Below are 17,018 nucleotides of genomic sequence, written 5' to 3'. Positions count from 1 at the left end.
CTTAAAGATGGAAGGCGCTCAAGCCATCCATCAGCGGACCAGTGGACAGATGACATATGGTGCACGCGTGGATTACTCAGCCTGAAAAGGAAGGACATACTGACACGTGCAGCACATGGCCAGACTTTGCGGACAGTGTGCTGAGTAAATAAACCAGACACAAGAGGACAAATACTGTGTGATTCTACTGGTATGAGGAGCCGCTAATCCCCCCCTTTGTTTTTCAAGATTTTATTTATTCGACAGAGAGAGATCACAAGTAGGCAGAGGTAGGCAGAGAGAGGAGGAAGCAGGCTCCCCGCTGAGCAGAGAACCTGATGTGGGATTTGATCCCAGGACCTTGAGATCATGACCTTAGCTGAAGGCAGAGGCTTAACCCACTGAGCCACCCAGGTGCCCCCAATTTATTTTAATTTTAAATTTAATTTTAAATTTTAAAAATAAAATTAAAAGATAAATTATTTAAAATATTAATAAAAATATTAAAAATTAAAATAGCTTGAATCCCTGGTCCATTTATGCAGCTGCCCGTTTTTAATGTTCCATTTTTTTAATTTCCTCCGTGTGCACCCCACCCGCACCCTTCCTAATTATGGCCATGTAGCTCTTAGTCTCCTCAACCCATGGGCAGCTCAGATTAATCAGGAAATAACATCCCCACCCAGCAAATTCAAGGGTTGAAGCATTTAAAGGGCGGCTCCTTCCAGTGTGGTCCCCCCCCACCACCACCCTTGAGCGTTTCTGCAATTAATCCCGCAGCCTCTGGATCTGTAGGCGGATGGAGCTGAGTCTTTGTCATTCAGAGCAACACAGCAAAAATGAAATCTTATGCGGCCTCCAGGCTTCAGAACACACAGAAAGACACGTTTCCATACCCAATCCTCAAAATTATTCACACTTCTTTTTTTTTTAAAGACACATTTCTCTTTATAAAAAATGTATTGTCGGGTGCCTGGGTGGCTCAGTGGGTTAAAGCCTCTGCCTTCGGCTTGGGTCATGATCCCAGGGTCCTGGGATCGAGCCCCGCATCGGGCTCTCTGCTCAGCGGGGAGCCTGCTTCCCCTTCTCTCTCTGCCTGCCTCTCTGCCTACTTGTGATCTCTGTCTGCCAAAGAAATAAATAAAATCTTTCAAAAATGTATTGTCTTCATCTCTATTAAGATTTGATCATTTTCCAGGAACTTTCAATAAACTGTTTAAGCCTCAAAACCGTCTTAGGAGGGAGGTACACTGTTATTTCCACATAGCTGAAGAGAAAAGTGTGTGAGATTTGCTCAAGGTTCAACAACTAGTCAGTAGCACAAGCCAGATGTGAGTGCAGTTTTCCAAAGACTTTTAGGGAAAATGCCTGCTGTCCTGAGATTGGCTCTCTGGAATCCTGCTGCAGTTTGAGGGGTGTGGGAAGGGGGAGACAGGAAGGAGGTGGTATAAAATGGTAAAACTTTTCTGAAATGTATTTGAAAATATCCATACCCTGACATTCTCTTCCAGAAAAGAAAACTACAATGATCAAAACAGTTTCTATTAACAGCTGGATCCATGAAACAGAAGAAATAACCAGAAATATATATGTACTGTGTTTTTATTTTTATTTTTTAAAGATTTTATTTATTTATTTACTTATTTGAGAGAGAGAGAGAAAACATGAGAGGAGAGAGGTCAGTGGGAGAAGCAAACTCCCCGCTGAGCAGAGAGCCGGACGTGGAACTCAATCCCAGGACTTTAGGATCATGACCTGACCCGAAGGCAGCTGCTTAACCAACTGAGCCACCCAGGCGCCCTGTGTCTTTATATATACTAAATTGTATACATACAAGCAGTGGGTTAAATGGATCCTTTAATCATTAATGTTAGAATCATTGAAAAAAGAATTTAAGGGGCACCTGGCTGGTTCAATAGGTAGAGCATAGGACTCTTGATCTCAGGGGTTATGAGTTCAAACCCCACATTAGGTGTAGAAATTACTTAAAGATTTTTAAAATATCTATAAAAAAAGAATTTAAGTCAGAGTCTTACCTCATATTTTTATACTAAAATAAATTTCACTTGAACTAAAGTGGTAAATATAAAAAATAGAAATCATCCCCCAAAATGAAGGTCCCTATTAATGAGATGCCTGTAAGAAAGAAAGCGAGGGAAGAAATTATGAGGGTAAAAGATACATTTACCTTCAAACGAAACTTTAAAAACATCTATATATCAAAGAAGAAGAAGAAGAACAAGAAGGAGAAGGAGAAGAAAGAAAAAATTCAAAAGGAAAGACATAAACTAAGAAAAAGGCCAACGGGCACCTGGGGGGCACAGGCAGTTGAGTGTCCAACTTTTGGTTTCGGCTCAGATCATGATCTCAGGGTCGTCAGATTGAGCCCTGTGTCAGGCTCTGGGATCAGCACAGAGTCTGCTTGAGACACTCCCTCTCTCTCTGCCCCTCCTGTTCACCTCTCTCTCTATCTCAAATAAATAAATCTTTATAAAAAAAGAGGTGGGGGGGAATGTCAACAAGTATGATCATCACAGGATTACTACCTTCAGTATAGATGTTCTTACAATCAATCATACAATGTTGATAGCTCATAATTACACATGAAAAAATGTTCATCCTCTCCAGTAGTCAAGATGTCATGGAGTTGTTTCTGCTGACCAAACAGGAAAGGCTTTTAAAATTTAATACAAAATATGATGTTATTAACGATGTGGTAAGATGTACGCTGAGGATGTGGGAGTGTATGATTTGTACAACTTGTTGAAATGCATTTTGTCAATTTCCAAGAAGAGTTTTACAAATGTTCATGCCTCTTTGCCTAGTAACCTCTTCTGGGAAATTTGCTAAGGGAAAAAAAATCATAAATGTAACAATATATTTATATATAAATTATACTTATATATATATTTGTTGAGGGCACCTGGGGGGGTTAGTTGGTCAAACAGCTGACTTGATTTCAGCTCAGGTCATGATCTCAGGGTCCTGGGATCAAGCTTTCCATCAGCCCCTGTGCTCAGCAGGGAGTCAGCTTATGGTTCTCTCTTTCCCTTTCCCTCTGCCGCTCCTCCACCCCACATGGGCGCACACTCGTGCTCTCTCTCTCTCTCAAATAAATAAATCTTTTTTTAAAAGGCACTTGTTGTTTAGCTAATTATAGAAGAGAAAATCCTAAAAAAAAACTTGATTCCGACAATGAACAATTAGATGAATAATGGAATATACACAATGCAATATTACATAGCCATCAAAAAACGTACTTCAGAATAGTATCTTACAACACAAAGAAACACTTGCAATGTAATGTGAAGCAAAATAAGTGGGAGATCCAAACTGAACAATTCTAATGATATACCTCATCTTACTAAAGAGATTGGAAGGAAATATACCAAAATATTGAATAGTGGCTCTCCCTAGACCATGAGGTCGTGAGTGATTTTCGTATTTATCCTTTGTTTTCAAATTATCTATATAGGGCAAGACTAATTTTTATAATGGGAAAATTAAAAATATCAAAAATATACACGATGCATCGCCCAACCAATGTTGAATGTGGTGCTAGCAAGAAGGTCCACTCCTCCCATAAGCGACTGGATCCTGTTGCAACTCTCTTGTTGGGGGCACGACTGATTTTCCAGGAGCGGGAGACAAATGAGGCTGTTATGAGGGAAGCTGGTTAATTTAAGGCTCTTCAGTAAAAGGTACCATCTGTGAGACAAATCCCATAGGAGACCTAGAGTGTGCGGCAGACTGGGAATTTGAATATCCAGTAAACCCAGATGCACGTTAATGAGCCTGATGGGTGGAAGGGAAAAGAGAGAGAGAGAGACCAATTGAATTGGCAGGCAGGCTTCTATCTTCAGTCCTCTTCCTTTTTCACTATGAGCTCTCCCATAATCAGAAGCAGCTCTATTTCCTCCCTCCCTTCCTCTCTTCCACATTTATTGAGCACTTACTATGTATCAGAACCAGATATTGTTAAAGGAGCTAAGAATTTATCAAAGAACAGACTAGATGGTGGGATGACTTAAAGGGTATATCAGTGGGGATTTGGTTTGGCTGCGATAGACACCTAACAATATTTCTCTCCCAAGTAAAAGCAGTCTAGATATAGGCAACCCAGGGCTGGCATGGCAGCTCCAGTATCACAAGGGATTCAGGCTCCTCATCTTTTTGATCCACCATCTCAGCATTCAATCTTCAGGGTTACCTCTTGATCCAAAATGGCTGCTGGGGCTCCAGCCATCACATTCACATCGCAGGCTAGAAGAAAGAGAAATGGTAGAAGAGCAAAGACGGACCTCTTCCCAGCTAAGTCAGCTTCTTTTTGCTCATATCTCATTGGACAAAATTAAGTCATACATAGTTGCAAGGGAGGCAAAATACTGCTGCCTTGAATAAAATTTAATTATAAACTGATTTTAAACCAACTAGTATTTACTGAGCATCTGTTCTGTGTCTGGCACTTTATAAAACAACCCTGCAAAGCAGGTATCATCGATGCAATTTGACACACGAGAAAAGTAAGGTTCAGTAGGTTTAATGAGCCTGCGCAATGACCACACAACTATTTAATAGTGGAGCTGACCCCCTAAATCCCAGGCTCTTTCCCTATATTTTGCTACATTTCCATCAGCAACTCAAAGGGTAGAAGAAAGCTCCTCAGTCTTGTCATTATCCATATTTAAAGACAGGCCACTTTTTTTTTTCTATTTAAAATACATTGAGGGGTGCCTGAGTGGTTCAGTCAGTTTAGTGTCTGCCTTTGGCTCAGGTCATGATCCCAGGGTCCTAGGATCGTGTCCCACCTTGGGCTCCTTGCTAAGTGGGGAACCTGCTTCACTCTCTGCCCGATGCTCCCCCTGCTTGTGTCCTCTCTCTCTCTAAAAATAAATAAATAAAGTCTTTTTTTAAAAAGGGAGTTAAAAAAAAAAGAATGCATTGATGCTGTGCAGCCAACAAAAAGAGTCAAGGTAGATCTGTATAAAAGCAGGGCCTTAAAAAAAAAAAAAAAAAAAGCAGGGCCTTGGCCTGTTCTGTTCACTGCTATATTCCCAATGCCCTGACCAGTGCCTGGCAAGTGGCAGATATCCAATAAATATGTGTCGAATGTACAGTGCGGAAAGAATTTTCCCATAAGCCCTGAATGTGCTCTCATGCCCCTTTCTACTCAATCCAACCCCTCAGAAGTAGAAACTATTCTGATTGTACCACCAGAGATGAGTTTTGCCTTCTCTTGAACATCATACGAATGGAATGATGTCCACAACTCTTTGGTATCTGGTTTCTTTTGCTCAATCATTTTTTTTTTTTGAGATGTATTTATGTTGTTGTGGGTATCAGTAGTTCATTCCTTTTTTTTTTTTAAGATTTTATTTATTTATTTGACAGACAGAGATTGCAAGTAGGCAGAGAGGCAGGCAGAGAGAGAGAGGAGGACGCAAGCTCCCCACGGAGCAGAGAGCCCGATGTGGGGCTCGATCCCAGGACCCTGGGATCATGACCTGAGCCTAACGCAGAGGCTTTAACCCACTGAGCCACCCAGGCGCCCAGTTCATTCCTTTTTATGACTGTGTACTATTTCCTTGTTTGACTATACCATAGTTTCTCCATTCTTCTTTTGACAGATATTTGGAATATTTCCAGTTTGAGGATATTACGAATAAAGATATTAAGAACAGTGCATGTGTATACCTACACTTACATTTCGCTTGAGTGTCTAAGTAGGAGCAGAATTTCTGGGTCCTAGGGGAGGTGTACATGTAGACTGCTAAACTGACAAACGATTTCCAAGAATGGCTGTATTTTTTCCACCAGCAATGCATGCGTGTGAGAAAGAGATCTTTGACTACTTCTATTACCTCCATAATGACTTCTTAAAAGTATTGACTTTTAAATCTAATCAGAGGAGAATCACAGAATTTGGAATGAAATCGCCTGTCTGGAAATTCTCCTGAAAGGCAGGCATTAAGCCGCTAAGAATCAACAGGTTCTGCTTGCGTTTTCCGGGACAGCAAAATGCTTATCCACTTTGCCACAGCCTTCAATGAACTGAGCCACAAGGGATCAGGTTCTGGTTCTCTTTTCTTCCTCCGCCTGTAACTCAGACCGCAGGAGAAGGAGGGAGTGTTAGAAATGCGAAACTGTGTAAAGTTCATTCATAAGAACCACTTATTTTAGGGGTGTGCCCAGCACCTTGCTGGGCACAATGGAAAAGAGGAAAGATGCAGAAGATTCCATTCTTGTTCTCCAGTTGCTCACAACCTAGCTGATGGATACAAAGGTGGCAACCCTCTGTCTACCCCGTGAAGACCTGACGCTGTTCTGGATTCTGTCCTTTGCTCTTCCTGCCCTCTAGTCCACTCGCTCTTCTCATCTCATCCGAGCGCATGCTTTCAATTACCCATCACACCTCCCTTCCAAATCACCATGCCCAGTCCGACCTCACCTTGGGCTCCAGACCTATGTCTTCCAAATGCTTCCATCCTCAACTCCTCTCACATGCTCTTACTTACACATGATTCATCAGCAAATTTTGTTAACTTTCCCTTTAGAATACAGTGGTGTGGTGGCAGGGAAGGGGGGTGCCGCCTGGGTGGCTCGGTTGGTTAAGCATTTGCCTTCGGCTCAGATCATGATCCCGGGGTCCTGGGATTGAGCCCTGCATCGGATTCCCTGTTTGTCGGGGAGTCTGCTTCTCCCTCTCCCTCTGCTCCCGTCTCCATCTGTGTGCTCGAGCGTGCTCTCTGTCTGTCTCTCAAGTAAAAAAATAAATAAATAAAATCTAAAAAAAATGGAATACAGTCAGGATCATGCTATTTTTCACAAATGCTTCCCTGCGACCCTGGTCGAAGGTACTATCATCCCTGGTCTGCAATACTGTCATAGCTTTACCAAACCAGTATGACTCTCTAATTGCCAGTGCCTGCTCTGTAACAGACAGACAGGGAAGAGGCCTGTAGACTAACACCCTCGTTTCCTCTTCCTCCAATCCCTCTGATCTCCTACTAACATCTTCTCTTGGAAAAATTCAACTGGAAGCCGGAGGAGAAGGGACCTGCTGAAGCCATCTACGCAGGTCGGCCTCCTGAGATACAAATCAGGAAGGAAAAGGGTGGAGAGTACATCACTTAGAGGGACCAACAGAAAACACCCTCTCACAGGAAGCCGCCTTGCCTCAGTTCTCAGCCTCGGAGACCTGAGTGCTGCTGACTCACCGCACCTCAGCTGCAGAGGTGAGATGGACCCCAGGCCTGGGCAGTCAGAATATCCCAGGCCCCCCTCTCAAGAGAGTGGTTTACTGAGGCACCAGTAACCCAAGTCCAAACAACAAGAGGCGGTCCCAGGACTTTTGTTGACAGCTGCGAGGAAAATCAGCTCTCTTTCTGTCGGTAAGAACGTGATTTGAAGTGTAAGCAGCCATTCTGCCATCTCATGGAGAAAGGCAGCCTGAGAATGAAAAATCAACACAAAGGAAAACAGTCAGGAAGTGGTAAATAAAGACTGAATCTGGGGGTACCCAGTGGGCTCAGTCGGTGGAGCAGGCGACTCTTGATCTTGGGGTTGTGAGTTCGAGCCTCATGTTGGGTGTAGAGATGACTTAAAAATAAAATCTTAAAAAAATAAAAAAGACTAAGTTCTGATGTCATAGTTTTAAGCCCCCAGATCCCGTCTGCCTGGAGCCCATCCCTACCTTTTCTGTTACATGAAGCAATGAATTCCATTTGCTGCTTAGCCCACCTGGGTTTACTACATGCAAAAACAAAACAAAACCAAACAAACCCTCTTGAATAATACTTACTACCGATCCCCAAAGACCGACACGAAGTTATACTTATTTACATGTCTCTAAATATGCTGTTACTATGAAATGCCCTTTCCCATATTCTCAGCCTAGAAAACTCCTCCTCAAATACTGTCTTATCTGCAAATCTTTCCCTCCATTTTCCCAATAGAATTTTTCACTTCTTCCTCTGCTTTGTCAGCACTTTGCAAATGCTCTATTAGTGCATTTGCTCATCTGTCTCCTCTATCTGTGAGCCCCTGAAGGGGTAGATCTGTGTGGACATTATGCTTAACAGCCCAGGGCCCAGCCCAATACCTCAAGGGGAACGCTGGGTTAAACAAGGCTGCAGGGTCTTTTTACATGAGGGCCTCCCAGAACCGTTTCTGTGTTAACAGGCATCATGGATCCTTAAGCAGCCTTGCAAAATGCAGCAGTTCCCAAACTCATTTCACCTAAAAATTCAATTTTGTGCCCAAGTTGCTGGGTTAGAGGCATCTAGAGAAGAAAAATTCTTGCAGTTCTTCGGGTGTCTTTGATGAAAGAAGTGGCTCTCAATAAAAATTGGTGAAATGAATAAAAGGGAAGAACTTGGTTAGGCCAAGGTCGCCAGCAGGGGCAGCAGGGTTGGAAGCGGCAGCAACAGAAGCAATGAGCAGGAACCAGGCCCGGTGATCTCTCTGATGGCGCAGGGTCAGTCGTTAGGGTGATTGGGACCATAATCCAACCCCATCTCCTTAATGTGAATCTAACAGCCATTAGATAGATGTATTTCAGACACTTTAATCCTTCTTCCTGCCCCCTGTCTAGGGTGCTGAGTGCCTGACAACGCTGGCTTCTGGATTTTGACCTTCGGTTTGCTTTACCTTGCCTCTGAGGGGGCTAGGGGTGGGTGATCAGAACTGATTTTCTTCCAGTTGCACATCCTTAAGACAAATTCCTTTCCTGTTCTCTGCCTCTGTTTCCCACTCTGTGAGCTAAGGGAAGAGGCACAGGTTCACTTCCAAGCTTGGCTCAGATGCCTTGTAAAAAGATAAAAGAAAAAGGATATATATTAATACTGATGATGATGATGATGATGATGATGATGATGATGGCCAAAGAGCCCCAGGCCTACCACTGTAACTTTGGACAACTCATTGACTAGCTTAGGTGCTTGCTCTATTCGTAAAACAGAAAGAAGAGGGAAGGGAGAGGGGACCGGGGAACTGGCTGGCGGAGGAGGAGGAGGCTGCGGCAGGCGGGATTCGGAGGCAGAATCCCACTGCGAGGAAGAGACCAGGCTGCGGAGCTGCACACTCGGTGCTACCTGCAGCTCAGCTCCCATCTAGCCGCCGCCTCTCCTCGGGCAACCCAGCACGTCTGTAAAAGCTGGCTAATAATATCCGGTTCGCCGGTCACCGCGAGGTTAAACGAGGTAAAGCTCGCCAAGCACGCGGCGCACTGCACATAGTCTAATACTCCCACTAACTCCTCTTGCGGCCGACACATGGAGCCAACGGGAGAAGGAGAGAAACTATTTCTGGCCACGGTGGGAGACGAAAAGGGCGCCAAAGGCTCTGTCGTCGGGTACTTAGAGCCCCGCTCCAGCAAAGCAGCCCCGGCGCCCCGCGGCCCGGGAATCAGCAACCCCAGCTGTGCCCTCCAAGTGCGCGCGCGCGCGGTCGGACCCCCGCCCCCAAGGCCGCGCGCGAGGGGCGGGGCCGCTTCCTGCTGGCGTCCGGGCCCGGCGCGCCCCTGCCGGCCGCCGACCTCGGGCGCCTGCGCCGCGCGCGCTCCGCCGGGGGAGGGGGCGGAGCGGGGACGCGCGCGCGACGCCGGCAGCCCGGCTGGGCCCTGACGCCGCTCGCGCCCCCGGCGAGGCTGCGGCTCCCGCGAGCGTCGAGGGCGTGGCGGCGAGGCTGCGGGCGGCCGGAGCCGCGCGGACTGTGTCCCGGCTGCAGCCCGCCGCTGTCTCCCCGGCCCCCGCTCCTCACGGCGCCCCGGCTCCCGCGTAGCCCGTCGGGCCGCCGGGGCCTCGCCCCTGCCCGCCTTCCCTCCTTCCTGCAGCGGCGGAGCGCGCAGGTGAGTCCCCTTCGCAGGGTGGGGCCGGCGCGCGGCTTCTCCCAGCACCGTGTGCAGGCAGCACTGGGGAACGTGGGGGGCGCGGGGTGCGGAAAGTTAAAGAAAGAAAAATAGAAGGAAGCAGTCCGCAGATACCCGAGAGAGGTGGACGTTCCGGTGCCCCAGACCCCAGAAATGCTGCGCGTCCAGGCTCCTGCCCCTCTCGTGCCCAGCGTCTTCTCCGGCAGCTCTGGGGTGGTGCCTTGGAAAACAGAACCAGGAAAATTGTTCTCTCCTGTCCACCGGCAGTTTCCTCGCAACAGTTCGACTCTGAATAGCTCACAGGCCCATTTTGCCCCTTAAGGCAGGAAAGGTGCAGTTGGTAAAACAGGGATGGCCGGGAGTTCGAAGCCCCTCTCCACCCCCTTGATAATGCACGACTAGCCTTCGCTTTACTAACTCGCTAACTTCGTGAAACTTGTCTGTCTGCTTCCATCTGCTGCCTGGACCGGTAGAGTGACAGTGGTCTGTTTGCAGGCTGCCTCACTCCAGCTTCCGTGCAAAATCTGATCATCTCCTTTAGGGATTACGAGTCTGGTGTAGGGAGCAGGTCAGACCCGTGTCTCAGGGGCAAACCAGGATTCTTTGAAGTGATGTTTTAGTGTGTTGCTCAAAGCCAGAAATATTCTCCCCCCCCCCCGAAATGAAAATTACCTAGCACACCACGTTATTTACACTTCTCATAGAATTCTCTGTATTTCATGGAAGTCTCTGATGTGCTCCTTGGTAAGAGAAGCAACTGACTGACTTGTAGCTGTGATTGCATAGGATTCAGAATAATTTAAGACTATTTCATTAGCTCTGGTTCAATATATTTAATTATAAAAAATGCAACATGGAGACGCGGGGTATAGATTTTTGTGCCTCACACAAATTTGTACTTTTTGGCAGGGACTTTTTGTTGTTGAGGAATTCCTGATGGAGGAAGAAAGGCTTGAGGACTGTGTCCCTTCTTTAGCCATGCCATCAGCTTTACGTTTAACTGCCTCCGCAGACCTTTTCTTTCCTGGCGTGGGAAGAGATTTCATCGCTTTTAGGGAAAACGAGATATTCCCCATTATTGAATTGTAACATTTGTAAAGCTTTTAAACATGTGGGATGTCAGGGGTTACAAATGAAAGCACATATTTTATGGTGCCAGAGGATTTGTTGGTTGAAAGACTTAAGCAAAACATCGTGATAAACAGTGTGATTTGGAAATCCATTAGGCTGAAGCCTGTGAAATAACAGAAGGTCTAAAGTTCAATATCATTTATTATTTAGACCCCCCCCCAAACCCCCAGAAGGTGGGGGTCAGACAGTGATCTCCACTCTCCCTCTAGAATGTAGAGGTTACAGTGAGGGAAAATGCATTATATACAGCAAAATAGCATCAGCTTTTTGTATCTCTACTTTAATAGGTCTTTAAAACCTATTATTTTCATAGGATCCCACAGTTTATTCTTTTGCTGCTGTTTGCTTCTGTTCTGTCTCTCACACTAAGAAATACCACTATTCCTGGTGGAGCTCAATGATTATAATAGGACCGATTCTAAATTATCTGTGAAAAGAGGGCATAGGTCATTGAAACAAAAATTACAGAAATCTGATTTTTCACCTACTTTAGTTTTGCATCAGTTTTCTTTCTTTTTCTTTTTCTTTTTTTTCTTTTTGCCACAACTACTAAAAAGCAGTAAAAGTCTACCTAGAAGTGGTAAATGAGGAGGGAATAGAAGTTGGAGACTTACATGATAGCTCAGGGCCCCCATATTGACAATTCTGAGGGTTTCTTTGATAAAAGAAATTTAGTCCAAATTCTAATTTTGAGGTTTTTAAAAAGAATTTAGTAGTTCAACAACATCTATAAGTATTGTCCTTATTTTATATATGAGAGAACAAGTAAGAAGCCAGATGACTTACTGCAAGGTTATTTTTCAGGCATGTGTAGAGCTGGAAAGGGAGTACTTGTTTGTTTCTAGTATTGGTCAGTCTCATTTTGAATACATCAAAAAATAATAAAGTGCATCTAGCTAAGGCATTTTAAAAGTTAACCAAGTTGATAAATGTACTATTTTGAAAAATTATTTTAAAAAAATCCTGGAGGAGGAGGAACTTACCTTTTCCTGATCAAAACTTAAAATACGAAGTCAAATGCACATGCCCGATGTTTTGTCTTGATGGATTACTTTTGTCACAAGGCTTGTAGTAGAGCAGATGGTCACTAGTTTTCCACTCATTTGATAGTTGCTTGAAGAAACAATTTGCCAGAAGCCAGCCACAGCTACAGTTGCCCTGAGATGATGCTAAACCCTGATTAGCACAGACCTTTGCTTACAGAAGCTGGAGGATATTGGTTCAGCCTTTTCTGCTAAACCAAGGTTTGATCTTATAATAGTTGGAGTGGGATAGAGTTTGCAACAACTCCAGGACCAACAACATAGAAACAATGTAGTTTTGTAACTTTCTCCTTTGTCTTAATAAAACCAAGCTACTACCAGGGAAGTCACCTTATAGGATGATTTCTTTACAGATGTGCTAAGATTGTCATGTCCACTGGTTGATTTTGATCAGCTCTCTTTTTCTGTTCAAATCCATCTGCAGTTATGATGTCAGAAAATTATGAAATGGTTGATGGTGTTGTCTTAGGCTATATCCAAAAAAATGTCCTGGTTTGCCTTCAGCAAGTTGAGCAAGAGAACTATCATCTGAAAGATAAGATCTCTGATATTGTGGGCACTGAATTACAACATAAAAAGGCACTGTGGCCTTCCCCCCCCCCCCCCCCCCAGCTAGCTGTCTGTTTTTAAATTTTAAATGTGTTCTTCCTGGAGCCCTATTACTACTGCCAGGGGTTGCTCTGAGCCTGTTTCTTTGTCCATCTGCCACTGAACTGTTTTCTTGAAACGATACAAAGTGTTCATTTTATCTTTTGTAGCCTTTTTGTTGCTTGGAATTAAATTATTTGGTTATGTATTTTTCTCACTTTATTGTTTTAATATCTGTCCCACTGATGGTTCTGGTATTCTTGGCATCCTTTCAACCCAACAATGCCCTGACGTACATTGTGCCTGTGTAAAAATAATGGTTGAGCACTAACTGTATGCAAAGCATTGTTCTGAGCACTTAGCATTTAATCTTTCTGACATCCTTATTGGGTAAGGGTTATTATTTTATAATTCTGTTTTACAGTTGAGGAAACAGGAAGGGAAGCAAAATAATTTGCCTAATATAGAGTACTGGGGGAGCCAGAGTTTGAATCTAGAAAATTACTAATGGAGCCTGACTCTTCCTGAGATATACTTAAAGACTGTTCAAACTTGTTTGCAGTTACTATGATAAATCATCATCCATCCTTTTTTTAAAATTATTATTATTTTTATTTATTTATTTATTTATTTTAGAGAGGGAGTGAAGGAGAGAGCACAGGGAGGGGCAGAGAGAGAGAGAGAGAGAGAATCTTAAGCAGGCTCCACACCTAACACAGAGCTGATACAGGGCTTGATCTCATGACCCTGAGATCCCAGTCGAATCTAGAGTCAGATGCTTAACCAACTGAGCCACCCAGGCACCCCAAAATCCAGTCTTTTAAATTACTGTATCAAATATACAGTAATGTATAAGTGAAAAAAATGTAGCAATACTATAAACGTTATGTAAATTTCTTGGGACAGGGGCACTTGGGTGGCTCAGTGGGTTAAGCCTCTGCCTTCGGCTCGGGTCATGGTCTTGGGGTCCTGGGATCGAGCCCCCCATTGGGCTCTCTGCTTAGTGGGGAGCCTGCTTCCTCCTCTTTCTCTGCCTGCTTGTGATCTCTCTCTGTCAAATAAATAAATAAAATCTTAAAAAAAAAAAAAGAAATCTCTTGGGACAAAAGGCAGATTATTTAACAATAACCTAAAAAATTTGAAGAGAAAATAACCATAAAGACATTATTTGGATAACTGACAAAATTTGAATATAGATTCTGATTTAGGTAACAGTATTACCAGTGTCTGTGGATTGTGTAAGAAAATGGTCTTGTTCTTACACAGTGAAATACTTAAGAGTAAAGACAGCACATTTGTCTTACATTCAGTGGTTCAGGGGAAAAAGTATATGTTTAGAAATAGAATGATTTTTAAAATGGGCATAAATTAATTAATCGGTAACTCTGGGTAAAGAGTGTACAGGAATTCCTTGTAGTATTCTTACTTTTCTTTTTGAAATTTTTTCAAAAGAAAGTTACCCCGAAGTGTAGGTAGAAAACAGGAAATGAAGGTGTAACATTCTAAGAATTTTTTTTTTTTAAGTCAAGTGAGAGATTGTTTCCTGTGCTCTGATTTTTTTTTTTTTTACCCCTTTTTAGGGGTTGGAGGAAGGATCTTGAAACAAACAAAAAAAATCTTATCAAAATTTGGTTGATTTTCTCATATTTCCAAATCTAGACATTCACTGCTCTCCAGCTTTCCAACCTCCAAATTACCAGGGAGAGTATTTTCTTCACCTCTTCAATGGATTGAGAGTACGGCAAGATTAAAAATATTAGTGCCTCTCTAAGAGATAGGATATAAAGACAGTCTACTTTTAGTGGTATTAAAAGTTAAACTGGGTTGGTTATATCATTTCCCTGCCTGAAGGCCTTCACTGGCATGCTGACATTGACTGGTTTTTATATCAGTCAATCTACTTTCAAGGAGCTTGGTCCACGCCCCCTTTTTAACTCTGTGTCATGCCACCCCACAAATATGGTACTCTGTGGCCACATCAGATCTCTGTGCATGCCAGTCTGTCCTGTCTTTGTCCATGAACTGTTAGCTTTGCTTGGAATGCACCCCATCATTTTTCTGCTGAAATTCTGTTCATCTTTAATTCTGTCCATAACATCCATGGGGAAACTAAATTTTCCGGGGCGCCTGGGTGGCTCAGTCAACTAAGTGTCTATCTTCAGCTTGGGTCACAATCCCAGGGTCCTAGGATAGAGCCCTGCATCAGGCTCCCTGCTCAGTGGGGAGTCTGCTTCTCCCTCTGTCCCTTCCTCCCCCTCACTTGGATTCTCTGTCTCACATAAATAACTTAAATCTAAAAAAAAATAATAAATTTTTCTTCATCTGTGTTGTCATATCAGTGGGGTAAACGTAGTGCTAACTGCTTTCACTCAGCAGTCCTTATTAAGCCTATACTGTGAGCCAGAAACTGTGCCAGGGACTCGGGATTCAAAGTCGCTGCCAGTCTGGTAGCTAGGAGTGATTTGTAAACAAATAGTTGTGGATAAGTATATAACAGAGAAGTGAACAAAGTGCTCAGAGAGCTATGAACTCTAAGTGACAGCTTGGTCTCAAAGAAAAGATGACAGCGAAAGCTCCAGTGAGATACCGTCCTCCCCCCCTGCCCCCCACCAGGCCCCCTTCCAGATTGGAGATTTCCGGCACAGTTATCTAATTAGAGGTATAATGTTTAAAATAATGGCAGTACCTGTTTGCTACCCAGGTAGATATGTATAATCGAAAGCCAGAAAGACAATTCTGGAACTCAGGAGAGGGAGGTTGAGTCTGGATCTATGAATCATACAGACCAGTGATTTTCGGTGTGTGTAGGCCGGAAAGAGCTAGGAGCAGATCAGAATCTCTTGGGGTCGTGTACTTTTTCCAAGCTCTCCCCTCCCCTTCATTGCCCCAGATTCTGCTCTTGCCCTGGTGACATCCTTCCCGGCTTACAGTTGACTGTGGAGAGTGAGAGGCAGCCTCAGGCCCGTGCAGGGTGTGTGTGTGTGTGAACCTTAGGGTAAGCAGGAGACACAGCTGAGCAGCCCTGGCGCTTAAGTGGTTAAATGCTGGAGTGTGGGTGAAACCGCCCAAAAAGAATCAGAGGAGGGGGAAGGAAGGGGATGAAACCTCAAAGAGCCCAAGTCAAGAGGGTAGGTGGAGACCAAGGAGCCATCGACAAAGAGGTAGGGAGGAGGGAGCGCCAGGAAGGAGGGGGACCCGGAAGGCAGAGGCCCCGCCAGTTTGCAGGGTGAGTGGGTGGGCAGCAGTGCCTGGTGCTGCAGACGCAGGCCCGTGAGGGCAATGTCAGCCCGACGACAGTGGTAGAAGTCCGGTGGCACCCAATTTGCCAGCGACCATGGTTGAGGAACAACACAGCGGAAGGGGAATTGGTAGGAAAGGTGAAGGAGAGGCAGGTGGAGAGGTAGATGGACGGGCAGGTAGAATCCACAAGGAAAGGTGTTGTTTTTTATTTTTTTTTTAAGATTGGGTGGGTGGGGGTGGGGAATCTTAAATAGGTGTATTCGCCGAGGAAAAGAAAACGGATGGAGAAGGAGAAATTGAAAGTATAGGAGCTAATTCGTGGAACAGAATTCCTTTAGGAGCGGTTAGCATTGTGGCGGAGAAGAAATTCTGCTTTGGTGGGAGCTCCTTGAGGATAAGAACTATTTCTTACTCATCTAATATCCCTAATAATACCTGTCATGCAATGGGCATTCAGAAAATATTTAATTTTTTTTATTTTCTGTCTCTTTTTTAAAAGATTTTTATTTATTTATTTGTCCCAGAGTAACAGCCAGAGAGGGAACACAAGCAGGGGGAATGGGAGCGGGAGAGGGAGAAGCAGGCTTCCCACCGAGCAGGGAGCCTGATGCGGGGCTTGATCCCAGGACCCTGGGAACATGACCTGAGCTGAAGGCTGATGCTTAGCCGACTGAGCCCCCCAGGCACCCCCAGAAAACATTTATTAAAATGAGTAAGGATTTTACTTTTGGGGATTAGTCTTTCCTGATGGGCGTAGTAGAATAATGAAAAGAAAAAAAAAACTCTGCTGTTTTTAGCCTATCATTAACATCTGTCATGTACTCTGTATAAGCAATATTTTTACAGCATTTGGTTCTTTGAAATAACATGGCAGATCACAAATGAAGTAGTATTAAACTACTAGTAATCACGACTACTTAATTTTTCTGTGCCTGATTGGTATTTCTTAAATTCCATTTCAGCATATTGAAATATATTATGCTCAAGGCACTGTGCTTGGAGTTCATCAGAAGAGACAGACGTGCACATAAGGTCCATAGAAGACAGACTCTGTTTCATTATTTAACAAAGGGACACTATCAGCTCAGTGCCTTGGAGTTAAAATTATTAATTTTTAAATGCTCAGAAAAAGGACATCTCTTTGATTGTTGTCTGTGTCCGATTTTGCC

At 44.1% G+C, this 17,018-nt stretch overlaps 1 protein-coding gene across 1 annotated transcript in view; it reads left to right on the top strand.

Annotated features, from left to right (window-relative positions):
- Positions 1 to 9,557: 9,557 nt before the first annotated feature.
- The window catches only part of RCAN3 (RCAN family member 3), a gene marked incomplete at its 5' end in the record, with an annotated part of 31,945 nt that continues 24,484 nt past the window's right edge, over positions 9,558 to 17,018 (top strand). Inside the window, one exon of the mRNA XM_080803043.1 lies at positions 9,558 to 9,826. The remainder of the gene's footprint in view (positions 9,827 to 17,018) is intronic.

The sequence above is a fragment of the Martes martes genome, assembly GCF_963455335.1.
Source record: "Martes martes genome assembly, chromosome: 4".
Lineage (NCBI taxonomy): Eukaryota > Metazoa > Chordata > Mammalia > Carnivora > Mustelidae > Martes > Martes martes.
This window is presented reverse-complemented; position numbering and strand designations above follow the sequence as displayed.